We start from the raw sequence: 25,349 nt of genomic DNA on the forward strand, positions 1-25,349 counted from the left end.
CCCCCAGAAAGTAAGTTGGGCTTATTTCTTGTTGCAAAAAGGGAGACCATGCATAATGGAGAACCATGAGGGATCTCAGTAAGAGGGTGTTAGAAAACACACCATTTGGGTTTTGGTTTGGCCATTTTTGGTAAGGTTCCAGGAAGCTGCCTTTTTTATTTTGTTTGTTTTGCTTCAGTCTCACTCTATCACAGTCACCAAGTGATCTTGTCCAATGTTAGTGTTCTAGGAGACTTTTTTTTTTTAATTAATTATTTATTTATTTATTTATTATTTTTGGCTGTGTTGGGTCTTTGTTTCTGTGCGAGGGCTTTCTCTAGTTGCGGCGAGTAGGGGCCACTCTTCATCGCGGTGCACGGGTCTCTCACTGTCGCGGCCTCGCTTGTTGCGGATCACAGGCTCCAGACACGCAGGCTCAGTAGCTGTGGCTCACAGGTCCAGTTGCTCCGCGGCATGTGGGATCTTCCCAGACCAGGGCTCGAACCCATGTCCCCTACTTTGGCAGGCAAATTCTCAACCACTGCGCCACCAGGGAAGCCCCAAGGAGATTTTTTAATGTCCAGGAGAAGAAGAGCTCCTTCTAGCTTTGGGTGCCATCAAGACCTCACTGTGTAAGACCAGTTCCTGGGTGTTAGGGGCTGCTTTTCTCTTTCTCAAAATCAATCCTTTGGAAATATTCATACAGTGTCAGGATCAAGGTGTATGTATATTTTAAATTTTAAAGCTATTTCCAAAAGGCTGTACCAACACACATCCTACCAACAAAGGAGGGGTGATGAAAGGAGAGATGGAAGCCCCAGTGGGAAATTTCTTCTAATGAGTAACTTTGCTCAGCGCTGATGCATATAGCCAGGATGCTCTCATCTGCTATTTCTGTGAAGGGAAAGTAAGTGGGAGGAAATCCAGAAAAAGTCTTTATTACCTAGAACCTGAATCAAAGCTTTTTATCTCTGTCTTCAGTCTTGGGTCTGCATGTCACTAAAATGCAAAGAGCACAACCTCATGGTTTTTTCATACCGTTGTCTTTTATTGATATTTTCTACAAAATGGGGAAGAAAATATTTTGTTATAAATAATTTTATTCGAAGTGGAGCCTCGGTCTGCCTTTTTTTTTTTTTTTCCTGAGGAAACAGACCTGCTGCTTTTACAACTATCTGGCAGTTGGTAGTTTCTTATCACTTTTAGTTTTTAATTGATGATGTCTTGCTTGATATTTCAGAGACCAAGCAAGACGAAAGGGTTGTTTCTGGCAGAGAACAATGAATGGAAAGAAAGAGCATGAGACGGGCATTGAAGAGCAGCATAGACAGCTATCATAGGCCCATTAAGTAGTCCATAAGTGTGAACTTAGCTGAATTAATTCCCTTACTGCATACATTTGTTGGTAAAGAAATGTAACATGTTGGCTTGTACTGTATAAGGATTCCTGAATTCCCTCAGCATTGGAAGGTCAATTGAAAGGGGAAAAAAAAAAAGAAAATATTTTATTAAATGTGATTTTGATGCTATCTGGTCTCTCGAAAAACACCATTCTCTACAGGGGCATGGAGATCTTAGCTTATTTGAGAGTCATCCTAACCATAGTTTTAACATATCAGGGATTCTTTTGCTTAATTCTTTGATGTGTCAACAACTTTTCTTTTCTTTCTTCTTTTTTTTTTTAAACAAATTAATAGTCCTCATATCACTGCAGTTATAGCAAAGCAATCACTTATACTCAAGGCTTCTGAATGTTTAAAAATTAATTTTTTCCGCTCCTAATTATCACCTGTCTCCTCTTCTTTTTACTTGGTCATTTGTTTAATCTCTCCATAATGGTAATAAAGACCTCAAAAATAAGATGGGTTGAGGACCAAGCTTGTTTTATTTAAAATACATTCCTAAGATAACACTAACCGATTTTCAAGGCCTGCCTTACTCTGATCTTATCCAATCCATTTGTTTTAGAAAACCTGGATCAGAGACGTCTCTTGCTCCATTGAGATTCTAATTAAGTAATTAGTTATTTCCACAAACAACTGGCTCACAAAACTCAGAATTTTAAGAGGCATAAACAATCAAAAGGTTTTTCTTTTTTTAACAAAGCCTTTTTTATTTTTAACTTGACTTAATTTTTTAAATTATAGTACATAACATAAAATTTACCACTTTAAGTGTACAATTTGATGGTCTTAATATCTAAAGAGTTAATTTTAGGTAATAATTTGATAGTATATACATTGGGTCTTGGCTCTTTGCCTCCTTTTTGTTTGGTTGTTTCAAATTTTCTGTAAGTTAAGATTCATCATCAGTGTTATGTGGGTCTACCAAAAAGAATCTTTTGTCCACAGCCCAAACTCAGAGGAAATGATTTGTTGACTACTTTAAAAGAAGGTGAGCTGGTGGGATTCTCTCTTTTATGAATATGATTAAGAGTGATATCACCCAAATATAACTGTTCTTATTTAGGGCACCAAGAAGTGGTTTTCTATAAACTCTAAGAGAAATGTTATAAAGTAGGAAGTAGACATAATTTCCCCAAACAGAAGCCAGGACTTGCAGAATAGTCCATGCCTCTGTTTCCTCTCACTGTTATAGTTTGTGTAAATTGTCTTTGGGAGGAAAGGCCAAGGCCTTGTAGTCTCCTATTCTAAGCTTAGTGCAAGTTTTTCAAATCAAGTGTAGAGATTTTTTTTCATGATAAATAGTCTCAAAGCCAGATATTCCAAGTTTCTTGGCATAGTATTTCATCTATTTCCTGTTCATTTCAACACACGACCTCTAATCTGTAGTCAAGACAGTTTCTCTGTCCCACACTTTACTTATTCAACTATTTAATTCTTCACTTTTTTCCAGAAAATATATTTTTTTTAGTTTTAGTTTTTTGGAGTTTTTTTCCATTATATTGAAAACTTAAAGTGCCTTTGTAGTATCTCTTCTCATCATCAGTGGAAACAAGCCCTTTGATGTACTCTTGCAGGGAGTATACATGACTAAATATCCCTTTTGAGGCAGTTTGTCTCCTCTTTTGCTTCTTCAGGATCTGGGCTTTAGGGGTTCTGTGGGGCTGATGTTTGTGTAAAGACCTTGATATTTCCTGTGTCCTTGGGCCTCTGGTCAGTCTCCTTCAGGCATTGATAATCTGATTTCCTTTTTATAATAAAGGACACGGAATTCCCTGGCAGTCCAGTGGTTGGGAATTCGCGATTCCACTGCAGGGGGTGTGGGTTCAACCCCTGGTCAGGGAACTAGGGTCCCCCATGCTGTGCGGTGTGGCCGGCACTGTTGCTAAGGATGTAAATCAGTACAGCCACTATTGAAAACATCACGGAGGGTTCTGAAAACATAAAAAAATAAAACATCTTTGGGTGTTCTTGGTGGGAATTCTTTTCTGCAAAGCCATAGGGCCAGGACCTTGTCACTGACTACTAGTTGAAAAAAACAAAACTAGACTGCTGTAAGGTTAATTAAAGGGGGACTGGTGGTTAGAGTCGATGTCTGGGTCTGAACCAGTGCTTGGCCTGCAAGGCTGGTCTGGAAACACACCTGAGGACTGGTCAGTCTTTCAGGCTTACATCATATCTTTTCTTTGCTCTGCATTTCTACATCATTCTCCACTCTACAGATTGGAGTCCTTAAACAGCAAAGGAAACCATAAACAAAACAAAAGGCAACCCACAGAATGGGATAACATATTTACAAATGATGCAACCAACAAGGGATTAGTCTCCAAAATCTAAAACAGCTCATGCGGCTCAATATCAAGAAAAAAAAAAAACAACCCAATCAAAAAATGGGCAGAAGACCAAAATAGACATTTTTCCAAAGAAGACATACAGATGGCCAAGATGCATGTGAAAAGATGCTCAACATCGCTAATTATTAGAGAAATGCAAATCAAAACTACAATTAGATATCACCTCACACCAGTCAGAATGGCCGTCATCAAAAGATATACAAACAATTAATGCTGGAGAGGGTGTGGAGAAAAGGGGACCCTCTTGCACTGTTGGTGGGAATGTAAATTGATACAGCCACTATGGAGAACAGTATGGAGGTTCCTTAAGAAACCAAAAATAGAGCTACCATATGATCCAGCAATCCTACTCCTGGGCATATATCTGGAGAAAAACATGGTTTGAAAGGATACATACACCCCAGTGTTCATTGCAGTGCTATTTACAATAGGCAAGACATGGAAGCAACCTAAATGTCCATCCACAGATGAATGGATAAAGAAGATGTGGTACATGTATACAATGGAATATTACTCAGCCATTAAAAAGAATGAAATAATGCCATCTGCAGCAACATGGATGGACCTGGAGATTATCATACTAAGTGAAATAAGTCAGACACAGAAAGACAAATATCATATGATATCGCTTGCATGCGGAGTCTTAAAAAACATGATACAAATGAACTTACAAAACAGAAACAGACCCACGAACTTAGAGAAGGAACTTATGTTTACCAGGGGAAGGGTGGGGGGGATAGATTGGGAGTTTGGGATTGACATTTGCACACTGCTATATTTAAAATACATAACCAACAAGGACCTACTGTATAGCACAGGGAATGCTGCTCAATATTCTGTAATAACCTAAATGGAAAAAAAATTTGAAAAAGAATAGATACATGTATATGTATAACTGAATCACTTTGCTGTATACCTGAAACTAACACAACATTGTTAATCAACTATGCTCCAATATAAAATAAAAATTTTTTAAATTAAAAAAAAAGAAAAATAGGTTCAAGAAAGATAGAAGGATAAGAAATAAATATGTGATGAAATACATGTGATAAATGTAAAATCTAGGTAGTAGGTATGCATGTGTTCACTGTAAAATTCTTTCATTGTTCCTCTATATTTGAAAATGTCCATAATAAACTGCTAAGAAGATTTAAAAAAAAAAAGTCAGTGCTCTCTCACAACCTTGCTTGGCTCATAGCCTAGTTTATGGCACCTTTACATGGCCTATGGGCTGCCAAGTAGTTCTGTTTTTAATTTCAGCTTCCCCAAAATGAGTGGCTGATTAGACTTGTCTTTTCACAGACCCAAGGAATTGAAAAAATTATAGTGCAAAATCACAAACTTAGATGTATGCATTGTGTTCACAATCTCTGGGCACATTGATATGCTCTGAATAACTGTGAGATCACTTGTGCTTGGGGTGAGAGTACAAGGGAGGTAACCCTATATGACAATTTTTGCAGTTTAAATTCGTCTTCATGTGGCTTGTTTGGGGTTCAGACTAACTTTAGTGTTCCTTTCATTGATTGAGGTGCTTCCTGCAACCCTAAAAGATGATAGGAAACTCACCCTATACCAGAGGCTCTCTTCTTCACCCACTTGTTCCAGAATGTCTGTTGAGTCTTGGTACTGAATGGTGTTGAGTTAATGTTATTTTAAAAGGGTTAAAAAATGTTAAAATGTGTTCACAATCCTCAGAGCAAGATATTTTCTTCTTTATATGTTAAAAAAAAATCAAAAGGAATTGGCTTTACTAAATAAGAGGAAGATGGCTTTAAGTGGTGTGGTCTGACAGTAATTTGTATTAGAGTCTAGAAGAGCACATTTGTAATGTCTTGTGGTAGTACATTTATCTCTTGGTGACAGAAGGAATAATTGCTTTAGAGAGCATATCAGTAGCTGTTTAAAAATTTAACTCTTTATTTCCTCACACCTAAGGTTACAAAATTGAGAAGAGAAAAATATTATGAGAAATACAACCTAGGTAGAACAGTTATAAAATTTTGGTTACCAGTAAAATATATACATTGTCCATTTTCAAGGAGTGGTGAAAAGTCTGGAAAAATAATGCAAATACTTTTCATTATAGATAGGTATATATTATTTACTTACAGGTATTACTATCATGTCCTATTATCGTTTCTGCCTGTTTTGCCTCTGGAACCTGGTTTTCAAGTTAAAGATACATATCTAAAGCGGTTTTTACTCAAAGATGAACTGTGTCTGGTGAGTTGTTAATTAGACTTTGCTGTCCTATGTTCTCAAATTTGGCAGCTCTAATGGCTTCTTGACTACTAGCTCCTTTTTATCCATACTTTATGTGATGTCTGTTCATTCTTCAGATCCTTGATTTCCCCTGAAAAGATCTGTTGATATATATGTCTCTCCTGGTGTCCAGCCAACTCCCCAAGGGCAGGAATGACATCTTATTTGACCCCATCACAAGGCACACTGCTTGGGTACAGGCAAAGAGACATCTCAAGGTAGGGGGATCACATAATTTATTTTTTAAGTGGATCACTTCTGAGAGTGAAAGAGATTAATAATTATGCTGAAAAAGCAGGTGTAAACTGTCCCAATCAAACTAGGATGCATGATTACTCTTCTTCAAGGTAGCCAGGGGGGAAACAAAGGTGGAATACTACTGGAATCAAATTTTTAAAAGTGAATTGAGTATATTTTGGCAAAGATTTAACCAGTAAAATATCTTTTTATTTTTATTATAACCTATTGTAACCCAAAGTTAAATGTTAAATATGACATTGTCTCCTCAAAGTGACCCACAAAGTTTAAAAAGAATGAAGATTGTATAGTCCATATACTATATAAATATACATATATATACACACACAATGCATACATATAATGTATATGTATATATATATATATATATATATATATATATATATATATATATATATATATATATATATAGTATATACGGTATTCCTTGATCTGCTTGTATTTCTTTTCCCTTACGTCTGTTGGTTTTGCACAATGCAGGAATATACAATTTTGAGAGAGATTGATTTCCTAAAAGGACCAGTCATTGAAGGAGGGGTCAGACTTCCAAACTAAAATTAACCAATATTCAGCTTGTGGCTGGCACATAGTAGGCATTCAATAAATATTTGATGAATGAATAAATAAATCAGTGATGAATTCTAGCTTAGATTTTTTTCCCCCCGTGAGACCTGTGGCAAGCCAGTATTTTCATCTGGTTCATGCTGTTTCTTCAATTTATCAAGGTCACTTTGAATTCTGATCTTTTCTTTTGAAGTGTTAGCAACCCCTTCTAACTTGGTGTCATCTGAAAAATACTACCTGTATGAAAAGTGTGACTGAGTTAAGCTAGGAGTGTCATGTTGGATATTTTCTTAAACTAGAACACAGTTGGAAATTATTACACAACCAAAAGCATACTTCATTTCAGTCTTATCAGGCCTGCCTTGTCCACATTTGACTGATTTTTCCTTTTATCATCCATAACCAATCAATCAACTTCTTCACTAAATAGAAAGTAAGATGCACAAGGGAGCCTCATGAAAATTAGAGTACAAGAAAGGTAATAGGGAAGGGGTGAGAGCATGATAAAAATACCCTGTAAGCATACTTTATAAGTTATACTCTAGCGCATACCTGCTGTATTTGCCTCAATAGGCAAGTCTGGACATATAACGTATAGAAACAATCTCCTACAGATAGTCCCATGGGGCAGATGTAAATTCTCTAATACATTCACATGTCCTCTTTCAAAAATTTGGTAGAAAAATATCTTCTTGCTGAGAGCTTAATTCTCAAGTTCCACAACCAATTCACTATTTTGTTATCAATTAAGCTTTTACTTAAATCAAGAAATAATAATAATCTCTCATTATGTTAAATTCAAAATGCTTAGTCTTCTAAAATGCACAGAGCAAAATTTTTATGTTTCTTTTTTTTTTTAATAAAGGTGGATAGTGTGAAATAAGCCAATCAGTGACTATATATGCAATATTAAGGAAATAACTGAGATAATTATCCCAGTAATTTAAAATAAATTCTCTTTTGCCTATTTATTTATTTGATAAATGAGGTAAAATTTGCCTCATTTGAGTTTATATTTGTGGACCCATGTGACCATAGAAACTACTAAAAGCCACTGCTCAAAAATTAGTGGATTGTATCTACATTTTGATCTTTTCTTTCTTATTCTTAAATTTAAAGACTTTTACACTTTCTTCCTTTTATAGAAAAAAATACAAAGCTTTGTTTACTAACATATCAAATAATTAAAAATTTTAATTTTGTACTATATGCCCTTTTTCATTTGAGGAAACTATGACAATGTAAGTAAAAGATCAGTATTTCCATGGAATAAGTTTCTAAGAGAATTCCTTTTGTTTACATAACAAAGGAAAAAACATCCTTCTAATGATAAAGACCCCAGGACTAAAACACGTTTAAAATTCCAGAAGCGTGATGTGTTTTAATAGCTCAGGACTGCAGTCGCAACACTCCCTTTGATCCATAAGTGGCAGTATGTGTTTGTATGAGGAGGTACAGTTGGCAGTGTGAATTCCCAATGTTGATGATGATCTGTATGTCACAGGCTTCATCTCCAACAATGCTATATGCAAATTAGTGATAGCTTCATGCCAGGGTAGAATACCATTCACAGAGTAATTGCTAGCATTTTTCCTGGTCATTCTACACATGGAATGAAAATAATAACAATTTAGGGACCTATTTCTATAAATTAGCAGAATAAAAGCATTATGTTGTACACATTTTTCACATTATTTTTATCACAATTAGAGATGTTCTTTTGGTTACATATTTAATATTATATAAAATGGAATTTTAATACACTTTCAATATTTAATCTACTCTGCATTTTTTAAACGCTTAGTGATTTAACATAGTTTAGTGTATGAGAGCTATTGAAAATAAAATAAATTCGGTTGCAAATTATTTGAAAGTCTTTAAATGCCATAAATAAAATACATGATGATTAGATGTGTGAGAAATTACTCTCAGTTGCTGTGGTAGTACACGGAGCACAAATGTTTAAATTAATTTTTGCTTCACCTAAAAGTGTTTGCTGTTTCTAAGCTTTTCCTTTTGATTTCTAAGAGGAATAGTACACGTGGAACTAAGCACAAATAATGGAAGGGATAATTGCTTCTAATGACAAGAGCTTAAAATTCTTAGGAAGGGAAATTCAGCAACAGATTTTGAAAGTCTATGAAGTGAGGAAAAAAGTACTAATAGGTGAATTAGAAACCTAGGAAATTTCTATTACAGCATCTGTGGGCTTTCCTCATTTAAATTTTCTCTGATTTTAGAATTGTAGTGATATGTACTCCTCCTTTTCAGTTTCACATGCAAAAGTAAGGCAACTGCTTCCTCCATACGCAAAATGATTTGTAAATGCATTCTGTGAATAAAACACATTAAATGCCATTTGCATATAGTACGTTAACACATGTGAAAAATGGTTCACACAGTACATTAGGAATAAACAGAAATGACTTTAAAATGCCTGCTATATTTATAACAATTTAAAAGATAACAGAGCAATGAATTTCAGGTGCATTGGACTTAATTCCATGACAGTGTTTGCTTTAGAAGCCCTTATTTATTAATTTTTTTTTTTTTTTAAACTCTCCTTTGCCAATTGCAGTGTTAAGCTGCCAAGATTTTCAGAGCTGACCAGGAGGTGGAGAGCTCATGCAAATGAGCTCTTCTCTGCTGGCAGCCTACAATGACTGATTCAAAAGAGCACTTTAACCCAGAAGATGAGTCTGAGCTGAATATCACCAGCCAGAAACCACTCCAGTGTCCCATGTTAGGTGGGAGGTTGCTTTCCAAATAATATTTTACCTTCCAAAATTCACTGGCTCTGTTTCCAATGATGGAAGAGTTCATTTCCTCCATTTTTTAAAAGTGGAAATCCCCATACACTTAAAACCTCTCAATATTTAAATAAAATTTCTAGGCACTGTTTCTATTTCCCTCAACTTATATAACACCCATTAACAGGAATATATATGTACATCTTTATTTCCAGGCTGTCTGAATTATACATGGCTAAGTTTCAGTGTTTAATAATATACTGAATCTGAAAGAAATGTTGAAAAATATACAATGTGTGTAAGCCTCAAAGTTTATTAGGTTTCCTAGTGTGAACTGGCACATGATGTAATTTTCAAGAACAGTATAATGGGGGTATGTTGAACTGGTGAGATGCAAGTCCAGCAGTATATTATAACATCGTCATTTTACCTCAGATTCTGGTTTCATATACACTTCCGCCTTTGGTAATTTACATAAACATGCATAGTCTATGAATTATGCATAAACCTTATTTTAAATGCAGAGCTTTCAACTCTCACAGTGCTCTAGTATACACACCCATTTGATTGGCTCTGCCCTGTTTTCATTACTCGCAATTTCTTGGAACACAAAAGAGGTTGAAAAGGCTGACAGGAATGGACAGTATTTTTTCTTGTGTGTGGGGGAAATATTTGTTTCCTTTTCAAGGCAATTGGTGTGGCAAAGTTTTGCCTGTGATTATTGTTCCTAGTTGTTGTTATTTTTTTCCAAGGAAGAATGCATTAAATGTCTGAACCTACAAAACAGCAATCACAATCAGTTACTTTACTTTTTTATTTTTAAAGGACGCTGCAGAAATTGTTCTCTATTTGAATAAATCTGAGCACATGGCTACAATAAAGAAGCAACCATTAGACTTTCTGGATGCCCAAATTATACTTGAAATAAGTGGGTAATCCTAAATCACTGATGGAATAGTTAGGCATCCAGAAAATATAAAAATTTTAGTATTATAATTGTGTTTTTATCCAAGTAGAATTGAATATTCTGATTAATGGACACACATAGTGAGGCCTCTGCATTTGAGACACTGTGTGATTACTCTGTTTTCATATGAACTCAACATGAAATAATCTATCCAATGATATAAGGGAAGAGATTATAGATGGTTTTACTACGATGGTAGTACATTAAATAAAAAATACAGTGGCATGTAAACAGAATTTTAATAAAATATTTTATCTCTGTTTGCTAATCACCCTGTAGTTTAATATTTTTAATATTATTAGTAAACTAATAATGCTATGTTTTAAAAAATGGTGGGAACTTTCCATTCTCTCTTTTTCAAAATTTACTTCTCATTGCTGTCTTTCATTCCTTTCTTCACTTTCTCCTTATACACCTCCAGAACTTTGTTCCTTTTTCTCTTCTCTGTTTTTTTTCTCCTCTTTGCATAACTTTTCCTTTACTTCCAATTTTAACACTTTGGTAGACATTATTCATCAAAATATGCCTGCTATTATCTTCTCTTTTATTAATTCTTTCTTTTAGCTTATTTCTCTTAACATCTAATTAAGCTTTTATGAGAATTTCCTTCTCTTGATAAATTCTCAATGCTACAGGAAAATGGATATTTGGTTTAAGTGAAAAAGGAGAAATCTGTGCTGCTAGATTTACTTGCAGGAGTATTACCTTTGAGGACCATACAATTTTGATTTCATTCTGTTACAGGGAATTACCAAGTTCTTCCTTTGTGGGTTTACATTAGAGAGGGACACTTGGAGATTAATGAGCAAAAGGAACCTTTGAGGTCATTTATCATGATTTTATGCATAGCTTTAACGTAGGGAGCATCTATTCCACAGCAAGAAAGACTTAAATACCAGGAAAAGAGGAGTGAAGCTGAAAACTTAGGTTCACATTTAGTGACTAAAACTCAAAGGGGTCAGCAGCAAACTCAAAGTAGTACACTTTACCTAAGAGAAGATGAAGCAATTTGCTTCAGCATTCACTCTGAAAAAGAAAACTACACCTGGCAGAACTTTCTCTGCTGGTTTAGAAAAAAAGACACAGAATAGTCTCCCAAGGCAATAGAAATAAAAACCAAAATAAACAAATGGGACCTAATCAAACTTACAAGCTTTTGCACAGCGAAGGAAACCATAAACAAAATGAAAAGACAACCTATGGAATGGGAGACAATATTTGCAAACAATGCAACTGACAAGGGCTTAATTTCCAAAATATACGAACAGCTCATACACCTCAACAACAAAAAAACAACGCAATCCAAAAATAGGCAGTACACCAAAATAGACATTTCTCCAAAGAAGAAATACAAATGGCCAAGAGGCACATGAAAAGATGCTCAATCAACATTGCTAATTATTAGAGAAATGCAAACCAAAACTACAATGAGGCACCACCTCACACCAGTCAGAATGACCATCATGAAAATGTCTACAAATAACAAATGCTGGAGAGGATGTGGAGAAAAGGGAACCCTCCTACACTGTTGGTGGAAATGTAAGTTGGTGCAACCACTGTGGAAAACAGTATGGAGGTTCCTCAGAAAACTAAAAATAGAATTACCATATGATACAGCAATCCCACTCCTGGGCATATATCCACACAAAACTGTAATTCAAAAAGATACATGCACCCCAATGTTCACAGCAGCACTGTTCACAATAGCCAAGACAGGGATACAACCTAAATCAGCAGATGAATGGATAAAGAAGATGTGCATATATACAATGGAATACTACTCAGCCTTAAAAAGGAATGAAATAATGCCACTTGCAGCAACATGCGTGTAGCTAGAGATTATCATACTAAGTGAAGTCAGAAGAAGAAAGACAAATACCACTTATATGTGGAATGTAAAATATGACACAAATGAACCTATCTATGAAACAGAAACAGAATCATGGACATAGAGAACAGACTGGTGCTTGCCAAGGGGGAGGGGGTTGGGGGAGGGTTGGAGTGGGAGGTTGGGGTGAGCAGATGTAAGCTTTTACATGTGGAATGGATAGATGATGGGGTCCTGCTGTGTAACACAGAGAACAATTTTCAGTGTCCTGTGATGGACCATAATGGAAAAGAGTATTTAAAAAAAGGGAATGTATGTATATGTATGAACCACTTTTCTGCACAGTAGTAATTGATACAACATTGTAAATCAACTATACTTCAATTAAAAAAGAAATAAAAGAAAAAAAGACACAGAAAAGTTGGAGAAGCATAAGCAGAACTAGCCAACAATGTTACCTTGCTTTAAGAGAGTTATTCAACTTAAGTTTAAAATTAAAACTAAGATCTATCTATCTATCTACCCACCCACCTACCTGCCTACCTACCTATCTAATCTTTGGTAATCATATTTGGTAGTAAACAATACACTTCTATTTAAATAATAACATCTTTGCCTTTTTATGTCTGTTTTTCTTTGGTTTTACTAAATGAGTGTGAAGGCTTTTATTCCAAACTATTTAACAGAAAAAACACTCAGATGGCATTTAGTGGTCTAATCACAGCCAAAACTTTTTCATGAGGTTTGGACTCCCTAAAACTATGTAAGTTTGAGTAAAATGCTCTTATCAGTCACTCGGCAATAAGCCTAGTGAAAAGAGGATTCTGTAAGTTGAGGGCAGCTTTCCTACAGTGGGGCCCTTGACCTTGCTTACAGTGGTCAGTTGGCATACACTAGAACAGATACCTCTAACTAAAACATCCGGACGAGAATCCTTTAACTTGGGATTTTATGACAACAACAAAAGAAGCTAAATGAGAATGATTAAATCTCTATCATGAAATGAAACTGTCTATAGCCTAAGATACATTAAGCAAAGACATCAACTTTTAATCAAGTTCAACATAATTGTATTTTGTTATATTATGTTCCATATTAAAAATCTTAAGCACCCATATTCTACTCTATCACAACTCTTTCCTATCCTCAGTCTCACCCTCATCCCCACTAAATCTGCCCTCATGTTCTTAGACACATCATTTCTTGATTCCTGTTTCCTCATTATTTATCCTTGGGCTTTACTCACTTTTCCCTACCTGGAACCACATGGCTTAATATCTTCCCCGCTCTCTTTTATCAAAATCTCAGTTATTTGATGTTCTTACTGTTTATCACACCTGCACAGTAAAACCACGACTTTTAATCAATTCTTCAATTAGTCTTCTATGCTATTACTGACATACAAGTACTGCTAAATGTATCAAACAGCCATATTTCAGTCCACATTTAGGTCAGTTCAAATTCATGGTGTCTAAGCTCATCTGTCCTTAGTGAACCTCAATAGTCTTTACCTTTTATGATTGTTTCCTTTCATACTTCTCTGACAGGTTTCTTCTTGGATTCTGTAAGTTCATCTCTTTCCATCCCTTACATATTAGTACCCATCAGGGTTCCATCATTGCCCCTATTTGATTGTTCTTCTCACATGGTTTCTGTGGAAGTTCCCATCAACCTTTATGATTTTAACTTCTGCATCTGTACTAAAAACTTTAATTTCTGTATCGTTCACTCTACCCCTACCTATGCAGAACTTCAGAGTCATTTACTCTCAATACAAAGTAAGAATGAGCCTGTTAAAAGGCAAGTCAGATCATGACACAATTCTGTCAAGATCCCCCAGAGTCCCCATCTTTATCAAAAGTAAATCCAGAATCACTATCTGCCTCTGGGAATTTGCATTCCCCTTTTCCCTTCTGCTCTGAAACATCCTTATGCCACCCTCACTCCTTACTTTGTACAGTGTCCAACTGACACTTTTCAGTGAGAATTTTCCTGACCACTCTATTTAAAACAATACCTTTTCCCCAGCCTCCACACACACACACACACACACACACACACACACACACACACACACACACTCTCTCTCTACTCATATTTCCTGACTTTTATTCTCCCTAGCATGTATTACCATCTCTACATTTTATTTATTTATTTTTAAATTTATTTATTTATTTATTTATTTATAGCTGTGTTGGGTCTTCGCTGCTGCACACGGGCTGTCTCTAGTTGTGGCGAGTGGGAGCTACTCTTTGTTGCGGTGCACAGACTTCTCATTGTGGTGGCTTCTCTTGTTGCGGAGCACAGTCTCTAGGTGTGTGAGCTTCAGTAGTTATGGCACGTGGGCTCAGTAGTTGTGGCTCGTGGGCTCTAGAGCACAGGCTCAGTATTTGTGGCGCATGGGCTTAGCTGCTCCATGGCATGTGGGATCTTCCCAGACCAGGGATGGAACCCATTCATTGGCAGGTGGATTCTTAACCACTGTACCACCAGGGAAGTCTCTATACATTTTATTTTTTATTTTATTATTTACCTTCTCTCTCATTACCCTCCTCTCCCAGTGGAGTATAAGCTCCATGAGAGCAGAAATTTTTGTCTATTTTGTTGACATATCTCCAGAGTCTATTATAGTGCAAAATATTACAAAATATTTGAAGGAACGGAAGGATCATGGCCTTGGAATTGCAGAGAGTTCACTAATGACATTCAGAAGGTTGGGCTCATAGGAAGGGACATTTGACTTTCTTAAACCTCAGAGATACTTGTAAGAAGGTATCTGGATAAAGGGACGCTTACATGTGCCTCTCCCCTTTGGTAACTGCTGGCATGGGAGGAGGAATAAAAAGGAAAACATGGGGATTCACATTACACGGAAGACTATGCATTAAGAAATATTTGTAATAAGGAGGGAAATTAAAGACTTTTGTTATTTCATTAGCTAAACTTGACTTCTTGTCTCTGTTTTGGTCCAGAATCACTCTGTGACGCCAGCCATGCTATCACCTCTATCTCTTTTCTTTTTCTTTCTTTCTCCCTCCCAGCTCTTACTCACTCCCACTTTTATCATTTTGCTCTTTTCTTCTCTTCCAGTAATACTCTTACACAAATATATTCGTCCTACCATAAAAAATTACTATTTCTGCATATCATCCAATCTTTGCAGGAGATTGATTTAATTATGCTAATGATCCACTGGTATAATCAATTCAAAGATAGCCAAGAAAACATTCTGGCTATATCTGGAAGCCTAGTGCTATCTGCAATAAACCCGTCAGTCAAATAAAAGAATTAAGTAAAGGAAGACCTCCAAATCTAAAGATAGTTTTACTTCAGCACATTCCCTAATTATCAAGGAATTTTTACTAATCTAGGAAGTTGGCTAGAATCTCTTTCAACTTAAAAACAAAGCATGGAAACTGATAGTTCATGTAACCTCATAGCCACAAATATTTTTTTTTCCTGTGCTATGAATGTGTAATTCTTTCTTGAAATTTGTTGAGGTATTTGGCTCACTAAAATCCTGTGGAAATGAGTGCTGTAGATTTATTAGGCACTCCATAGAAATGTATTTCCTTTGTGTTTTAAATTAGTTGCATTTTAATGTCATTGAACATGCCCTTGTTCTTGTTTCCATTTGTGGTCTTGTATCCAGTGGGAATTTATAGGACTCAGATTTATCTAAATTATGCTGATGTATTTGATCTTTCAACATACAGTGCATGGTAAAAATGGGTGTCTGTCCATATCCATAAATGAAATATGAGGGAAAAGGCGTGCTGATAAATTCTCCACTAAATCAGGTTTAATTAGATATCAAAAAGGGATAAAGCCAGGCAAAGTTTCCACTCTGTTACAGAGATCTAAGATCAGAAAAGGAAAATAGATATTCAAACGCGTATTATAAAACATTTTCTTGACTTTTATAGATGACAAAGCAAGAAAATACTTCTAATTCACCCAATTCACTTGTTGAGCAGAAACTTCTTCGTTAATTCTTCCAATTTCACTTTAAAAATAGCTTAGGAAAACCTCTCTACCCACCAAAAAGGTTATTAGGCTTGTAAAATGTCATCATGCTCGCCTACGTTAGACCCTAAGAACTACAGATTAGTCCCCAAGGGGCCACACTGTCCCTCCATGCCGTGTCCCTAGGCCAGAGCCCACGGTTCCAGCTTCAATCCCTTCAACGTCTACCCCTCACCGCCCACCCCGACCCCAAACCTAGTCTTTTGTTTATCCCTGTGAATTATATTGACACTCTCTTGATGATATGCCGTATATTGGCTAAATTCAAACCTGGAGCTGTGGGCAATCTTGCTGCCTTAAAGCCTGTAACCACTGCCCCCATCCCCAACCAAGGGAGGTTGGGGAGAAAGGTTAGATTTTGTATCTAGATTTTTTGGTGTATATGGGATTTAAAAAAAAAAAGTTTTTGGAGGGTTTATGCTCAACTCATGTTTTATTTCAGTGCCAATAATATTTAGGACAACATCAAGAAAAAAATTATTACTGACCCACGTTTGGCATAACTATGTTTCTGCAGCTTTTGGAATTTAGGCAGATTTTGATACATTTTTGAAGCACTGTATGTAAATCAGTTCTTAGGTTTAGTGCCCTGGGGATCGCTTGCTAATTAAAGGAAATTCAAGAGAAAACATTCATGACCGTAAATAGTCTTTTCTAAAGTAAATAATATGGCTTCCCTGGTGGCGCAGTGGTTGAGAATCTGCCTGCTAATTCAGGGGACACGGGTTCGAGCCCTGGTCTGGGAAGATCCCACATGCCGCGGAGCAACTAAGCCCGTGAGCCACAACTACTGAGCCTGCGCGTCTGGAGCCTGTGCTCTGCAACAAGAGAGGCCGTGATAGTGAGAGGCCCGCGCACCGCGATGAAGAGTAGCCCCTGCTCGCCGCAACTAGAGAAAGCCCTCGCACAGAAACGAAGACCCAATACAGCCAAAAATAAATATATAAATAAATAAATAAATAAAAAAAAGATTACTATATTAAAAAAAAAAGTAAAGGTAAAAGTTTGTATAAAAATAAATAAATAATAACCTCCTGATTTGGTTTTTGCACATATTAAATATCACTTTCAAAAGAGTTTACTTAAAGTGAGATACACAGTCTTACAAGTTTCATGGATCCATGTACTTATGCACAGAAGTACGTTTCCTTGTCACAAAGGCATACATTGCCTCTTTTTTACTTACTCTATGTGTCTGTCCACTCTTCAACTGTTTTCTTCCAAAACACCTGCCAAAGAAGAGAGAAGTTCTATTAGAATAGTTTAGGCATGGGAAAGACATGTCAAATATGTGGAAGCATAAATGTCATGGGTCCCTCCCATTCCATTTGTCCTCCATGTTCACTCTTTACCCTGGTCTCACCTTTCCTTATACTTCATCTTTTGGTGAGGGATTTAGAACATAACAGAAACGAGTAGAGTTAGATGTAACTGAGGTTGCTAAAATTATGCTCGTGGTTCTTCTCCATGTCTGTTTTCTAACTCTAAAAACAAACATAGACTAAAATCTGGGGGTCAACAAATATGTTAAATGTCCTACTTTATTAAAAAGCATAGTAGCAGATGCAGTGTGTTACGATTGAATGCATTTTAACATAAATTAAATACATGGTATTCAAAATGCTACCAAACTACTAAAAGAAATGATTGCAACAAAAATATAATGTCTACATCCCTTAGAGATTTATGTAGATAGTTCATTTTACCAATCCCATTATTTCCTGTGCTGGAGAAGTTTGAAAATCTCACTAAAACTTCAGAGTTTCTTGTAACTGATTGATTTAGCACACTTTTTCTTAAGCTTCCCTCATATCTCCACAATTCGTTTAAACTTTCACCAGTAGTTCTCAGGCTCTGCGATTTCCTCCTGTCCTTCTAATGCCCTAATTTGTCATTCAGTATGATACCCATACTCATCTCCTAAGCCACCATGACAACTGCTCCTTTCCTCTATGTCAAATATGTAAGTATTCTCAGTACAAAGCAGATTCCAAACTCTGGATTTATAGTTCAGTGTTAGTGTTATTTTTTCAGAATGTTGGATCCATGCTTCAAATCCTATTTGGAAATAATTCCCTACCACCTCATTGTGTGCTATTGATTCTATCTCCTTCTGTCCCCTTTGGGATCATTTTCCACTAATCACCCTCCCAACACCCCTTTAGTCTTTTGTCCACTGATCCCATTTTTCCATTGCTATCAACTATTAACAGTTAGCAGACATTTGGTCCTGTCTAAAATGTCCATAAGACATTTGGTCATGCCAAAAGGTGCTTGATATTTGGTCCTATCCAAAACCACGTGGCATGGACCCAAAATGCTCATGGACATTTTGGATAGGACAAAATTTCAAGGATCTTTTGGCCTGAACCAAAATGTCTCATCAACCAAACGTCTTATGGACAGGACCAAATGTCCTGCAAGGCTACAAACATACTGAACACTTTTATTCTAAAAGCATTTCCTTTAAGTCTGTCCCCACAAATTAATCTACATTATCCTCACTCCTTCCTTTTCTTGTATATTAGATAAAGGTATCAGCATTTTTGGTGCCCCCGCTTTTTGCTGCTTATTAGCCTGGGGATTCAACACTTAACTATTCTCTTCATTTAGTCCTTTCAAATGTGAAAGTAACATCTCAGTTGTTTCCCTTCATTTCTTATCCATTCCCAATCTGAGAATATCAAACATTTCTTCTTGGGAAATGCTCCTCTGTTGACTTTAATAAGAATATGTAACACTATTTTTATGTATCCGTGGAGTGCTTTATATATGCTAGACACTGGTCTAAGGATTTTATACATATTCACTTGGATAATGTCCCGTTAACTACCTTTATTTCACAGATGAAGACACTCAGACAAAGAGGTTAATTACCTTCCCAAGATCACACAACGGCAGGATTTAAACTCAAGCTTGTTCTAGAGACCACTCACTCTACAACTATCCTGTCTTCGTTTTTAGTTTCTGGGCTGTTTTCCATTTCCTAGTTTTGTGCTATCCTTTGTACATATTTTAAAGGATATCTATCTATCTATCTATTTATCTATCTATCATCTATCTATATATATCACAATTAGAAAATTTTCATCAATGCATTCTTGTAAGAATTGCAGATAATACAGAAAAATATGGAATGAAAAAGAAAAGTCCTCTATTATCTCCCTACCCCAATTCCAGTGCCACCCCAAGAAGAAACAGTTTGTCATGTGTTCTCCCAGACTGCTTTCCATGCATTTACTTATAAGGATGGGCATACACATTTACTTCTTAAATTTCAAAAATTATTTCCAAAAAGGGGATCATAGTATATATTTTCCCATGAGTTAGCTTTCTTCACTTAATGACATGCTTGGGAATTAGGTAGATTGAGTTTTTCATTTCAGTACATACAGATCTGCATCATTACATTTAATGACAGCATAACAGTCCATAAGATAAAAATACCATGTTAATTGACTTTTAGGTTGTTTCCTATTTTTTTGATATTATAAATAATGATGTAATGAATATTCTTGTACAAATACCTTTGTGAACATGTGAACAAATCTTTCTGTAAAATAAATTTCTCTAGAATGAATTGTCAAATCAAAAGGGTATGATCACTTGTGATATTGATAAGTACTGACAAATTTTCTTCTAAAAAAGGCTGCACTAGTTCAAACTCCACCAACAGCATATCAGAAATCTGATTTTTTTTTTTACAGCTTTTCTATCACTTGATATTATCAGTAATAAATTTTGCCCATCTGATGGGAAAATTGTTTTATTTTCTTATTTAGTTTGCAATTCCTTGCTTGCAAATGAATTTAACCATATTTCTTATGTTCCTTGCCTTTTCATATTTTTAGTCAATTTAAATAATTATTTCTTTTGTCATTCCCTTATTAATTTATAGGAGGTAAACATTATTATTAATTCTTAGTATGTTTATTATATTTATTACAACTATTATTCCCACTAGCTCCCGGAATTAAAAGTTTAATTAATTTGTTATTATTATGCTTTTTTCCTAATAAAGACGTTAAAACTTCTGAATTTTCCTTTCCATTCCATCTTGGCTACATTTCACAGATTTGGTATGTAACCCCTTCTCATTGCTACTCACTTCTGAATGTTATGTATTTTCAGTTTTAATTTCCTCTTACAACTAACAGCTATTTAGAAGGCTGTTTAAATTTTTTTCCAAGAAGATATATAAAATAATATGCACATAAACATAGGTCTGTGTGTTTTACATATGTGTAGACATGTTTATTTTTTTATTTATAGCTTATTTATGATTTCATTATAATTCTTTGGGGGGGCATTCTACAATTGGTTTTGTATTACTTAAGTTAAATGTTAATTTGATGCTTTGTTTCAGTAACAATAATCAGATTCTGAATATGTGTCTCCTCAGCATATCTACTAATCAAAATCAGCATTACGTTACACATACCAATTGAAAGAGGCTTGGCAAAGAAGGAGGGTAGCAGCGGGCACTGGTGTACCTAGTTATCTGACCTCAGAGCATATCATTTAAAAATATCTTTCCCCCCTTTATTTAAGAAAATTATTTTCAGTAGTAACCATAAAATGAAATAAATATATTTCTGCATATTTATGTATATTTTTCACATCTATAAAATTTGCCTTTATGAAAAAATATTATACCTCTTCATTTGCACACTGTTTCGGTTTTAAACATTTTAAGAACAAATAAAAACTCCATGTGGTCACAGAATGACAGAATTGAGCTAACTCAAGTTCTGTTTGTTTGTCTTTACAATCACTGCACTATCATTGTTTATTTTGAGTCTACTCTTTGAAGGCAGGAATATGTGCTATCTCAGGGGATGAAGACACCAACAGTGCTGGAAGCAAGTCAAAGATCTGTAACCTTAGGAAATTACTCTCCAAACAAATGCATGTAGCTGAATCCACATCTATATGGGAGGCAACTAGAACTGAGGTTCTCTGAATTAACTTCTAAGGAGAATACCATATTTGTTTGGAGGATAATACAATTGTGCTTACTTGAAGTTTAAATATAAAAACTCAGCCATAACTGCAATTGTTATTTAGAACATATACAAGATATTTGGGGGGGAAGTAACATTGTTTATCACTAACATTGTTTAGAATTGCTGGAGCATGGTGATAATAAAAAGCAAACCCATTCTGAGTAGGTTTTATTACTGTTTTGAATTCTCTACAGACACTATACCCCTTATTTCCTACACCTTTGGAGATCTACTTACTCCCACCAGCAGCCTGCTATGCTACTGAGGGAAAGGGAAAAAACAAACACATAAACAATAAAATAACAATAAGGGACTGAAGATTGATGCAGGTTTTCAGTATAGGCTCCTATACCAGACTGCTTTGAAATAAGGTAAAAGAGGCAAAAATCTGTGCTATATTCTTTGCAACATGTCAGCACATTTCAGAAAATTTTGACAGCATAGCTATTACAATAAATATAATAAGCCATATCTACCTGCACCTTCAAGTTAAACAACCAGTTAATTGTAAATATCAATATATAACTCAGTAAGCAATTATATAAAAAAGGAAATATGCTACCTTGTATTTCTTACAGAAATAAATTTTTCTCCTAGACATATTACTAGGAGGTTTAATTTTTTTTTAATAGAATGTCTATTTCTAATATTTTCCATTGGTGAGGTGATACTATAGAAACCTTGAGAAAGCCTGTGCCTTAGTGTCTTGAATAACCTTAAAATGAGGACTAGTAAAATTCACCAAGGTTTATTCCTTGCCTTCAAAACACCTGGAAATTTTTTAAAAAGAAATGAAAGGATAAAAGCCTTCAGGGCAGAACCTATATGCCGCACCCAAATATAAAAATAAGAGTTGGTTATTTTTAGTGACTATGGAGATTTTGGAGGGGTGAGAATGAGAAGGATTGGGCTAGTCAGAGGTGAATGAATGTTCCTTTGGCTTTGATGACTCACTGGTTTCCATCTTTCACATCCTGTGATACTTATTTATTCTGTTCTTCATTGTCACTCTGGGTGGCTGAAGTCCATAATATGAGTTACTCACGTAAAAATTGCATGATGATTGTAGAGACATTATACTTCCTTTACTCATTATTTCCAATTCTGCAATTGCATCATCCAAAGGCTCTTTGTCAGGCTGCAGCCTCCGTTAGGGAAGTTGAGTACTTTATACAGTAGAATATGGAAAAATTATGAGACCTAAGCTGAATAGGTTGTAGTGAAGAACGCTTCTGCCATTGCACTATCTTACAAGCCCTGATGAGTTCTATGAAGTCACCATCTTGTCTTCCTGTGGCAAATTTAGTGGGATGCCTATTGTAGATTCTTCCCTTTGTATATCAGAGAGACTTACCCCTCCAGTATCAGCTTGCTGAAAAAAAGATTATTTGCCTGTATGTCCAGAATGTTATAAATGATTTTAGATTAATTTTATTTGGTCTTAAGTATTTGGCATTTTCCAAAATTATTTCCAGGTTGTTTTCTCATCCTTCAATATTTTTCTTTCTGTTCAGTGCATCTGCAGATGGCTCTCAATTTCCAATCATATATTTATATGCATCTGAAAATAAGCATCTCACTTGCAACTCCATCTTGACTGTTGCTCTTTTCTTTCTTCATTCCGTGATACCTTTGTATCACTAAGCCTGTTGTACCTACTTCTCCTATAAAATCAAACACTTCTAATTGTCCACCTTAGCCACAACTCTGACAGAATCTGTGCTTTAATATCTGACAAAGTTTTATAAATTATCTGTGTTATTAAAAAGTATATTTTAACAGTAATACTCAAAATATTTATTTCATCAAATCTAAGATGCCGCTGATTGTACAAATCATTATTTTATGTTCTACTAAGAAAGAAAACTCATTTTCAATAAAAATGACATGACATTGATTGTAAAATGCATCAGATGCATCAGATTTCCAAGATGTCAAATGTGATCCATGTTAGACTTACAACGTGGATGGGCCTTAAGGGTATTATGCTAAGTGAAATAAATCAGGCAGAGAAAAACAAATACCATATGATTTCACTCATATATGGAATATTTAAAAAAACAACCAAGCAAACAAAGAAACAAAATAAACAAAGAAACCAAAACAAATGCATAGATACAGAGAACAGAGTAGTGGTTGCCAGAAGGGAGGGTGGTAAGGGATCAAAATGGGTAAAAGGGGTCAACTTTATGGTGATGGATGGAAACGAAACTTTTTGGTAGTGAGCATGGGGTGGGGCACACAGAATTCAAAACATAATGTTGTACACATGAAACTTATGTTATAAACCACTGTTATAAACCTTAATAAAAAATCTTTCACTTGAAAAAAAGGTATATATTTGACATGCTTGTTCTTTTTGTCATTCAAATATCCTAAATGATTCCAGTTTTCCTTTTTAAAATTAGTATGTTTCATCAATATGTACAAATTGCTAACAAATCAAGTTGACAGCCTTGTAACAAAAATGTATTCTCTTGCCATGTACCACTCTGCTTCTCAACCCACTTCCTCAGGAAGAACCACGCTGAGTCCTTTTAACTGGTCTATATTTCTAAGTGATATAATTACAATATTTTTAAATTTACCAATTTTAGATGTTATTAACTTTCTATTATGATAGTTGAGGATTTAGTTTTTACATGACTTCCACACTACCTCCTATCCCAATGTAATTTTTGTCATAATTTTTATCAGCAACAGTCAATGTTTCCAACATGAGTATGCAAATATTATTTATTGCTGCACCAATTTGTTTACTATGATTAAGTTTCATTTCTAGTAGAATATTCCTTCTTTTTTGTTGGGGAGGCAGTAATAATTACTTCATTTCACTTTTGGTTTGTTTCTTATTTCTAGCTATCATTTTCTAACCACTTTTTCCAACAGATCTTTCAAACAGCTATCAGGATTTTTTCAAAAGCACACATATGTCAAATAATCTAGCAGTTCTATTTATAATTTTTTCTTCTATATACCTCCCTCTTTTATCCCCCTGTTGCTTTGACTTGGTTTCTCTGTAGGTCTGGTGCAGTACTGCCATCTGAACAGCTCCCTTCACTACCCTCTTGAGTAGGGATCCCTGTTTCCTCTTTCTTGGTTTAATTCTTCATTTTTCTTAAGAACATACTGGAGTAACTTAAGAAAGGATGAATAAAGTTTATTTTTAAAAGAATTGTATTATGAAAATGTTCACATTATCCTTCTACTTGCTTGATAGTTTACCTACATATAGAATTTTAGATTAAAATGTATTCACCCTCAGAATGTGAAAGGCAATCCTTCACTACTCTAACATTCAATATTGCTCTATAAGTCTGATGCCATTTTGATGTTTGGCACTTGTATGTCACATGTTTATTTTCTTTGGAGGAATTTAAGTTCATCTGTTGGTAACAAGTATTCTGAAATTTAAGAGAAAATGACTTAAAGTGGATTGCTTTTTACCCTTCTTGTTGGATCCTTTGTGAGCTCATTTGATTTACAGACTTATGACTTTTAGTTCCAGGAGATTTTCTTCTATTATTTCTTTGATTACTTCTTTACCTTTCTTTCCCCTAATCTCTCTGGAACTCTTATTATTTAGATGTTTCTGGATTAATCTTATTTTCTTATTTCTTATTTATTTTACTTATTTTTGTATTCTGGTTCTACTTTTTCCATAACTAAGCATGAAGAATTTTTGCTAATTTTATTTCCTAATCCCTCTATTGATATTTTCACATTTTAATTAGCAAAACTTTGAATTTTTTAGAGCCCTTTTTAATTCTCTAATTATGCTTTCTTCAGAGAAATCTCATCCTGCTTGATGGATGCAGTAGCATCTCTTATTAGTCTCTGGGTAATATAATATATATTCAATGCTTCCTTTTGTAGAGGTAGTCTAGTGTAACTCCCCTGCTTCTTTAGATCAACTTTATTGAATTCTAATTAAAAACTTGCAAAATAA

The 25,349-nt window shown here is 35.1% G+C and overlaps 1 long non-coding RNA gene across 1 annotated transcript in view; it reads right to left on the reverse strand.

The window, feature by feature from the left end:
• The window catches only part of LOC309622564, an 867,398-nt gene that overhangs the window by 799,369 nt on the left and 42,680 nt on the right, over positions 1 to 25,349 (reverse strand). The gene's annotated exons all lie outside the window — the stretch shown is intronic.

The sequence above is a fragment of the Balaenoptera borealis genome (assembly GCF_965194805.1).
Source record: "Balaenoptera borealis genome assembly, chromosome: 2".
In the NCBI taxonomy this organism is placed as follows: Eukaryota; Metazoa; Chordata; class Mammalia; order Artiodactyla; family Balaenopteridae; genus Balaenoptera; species Balaenoptera borealis.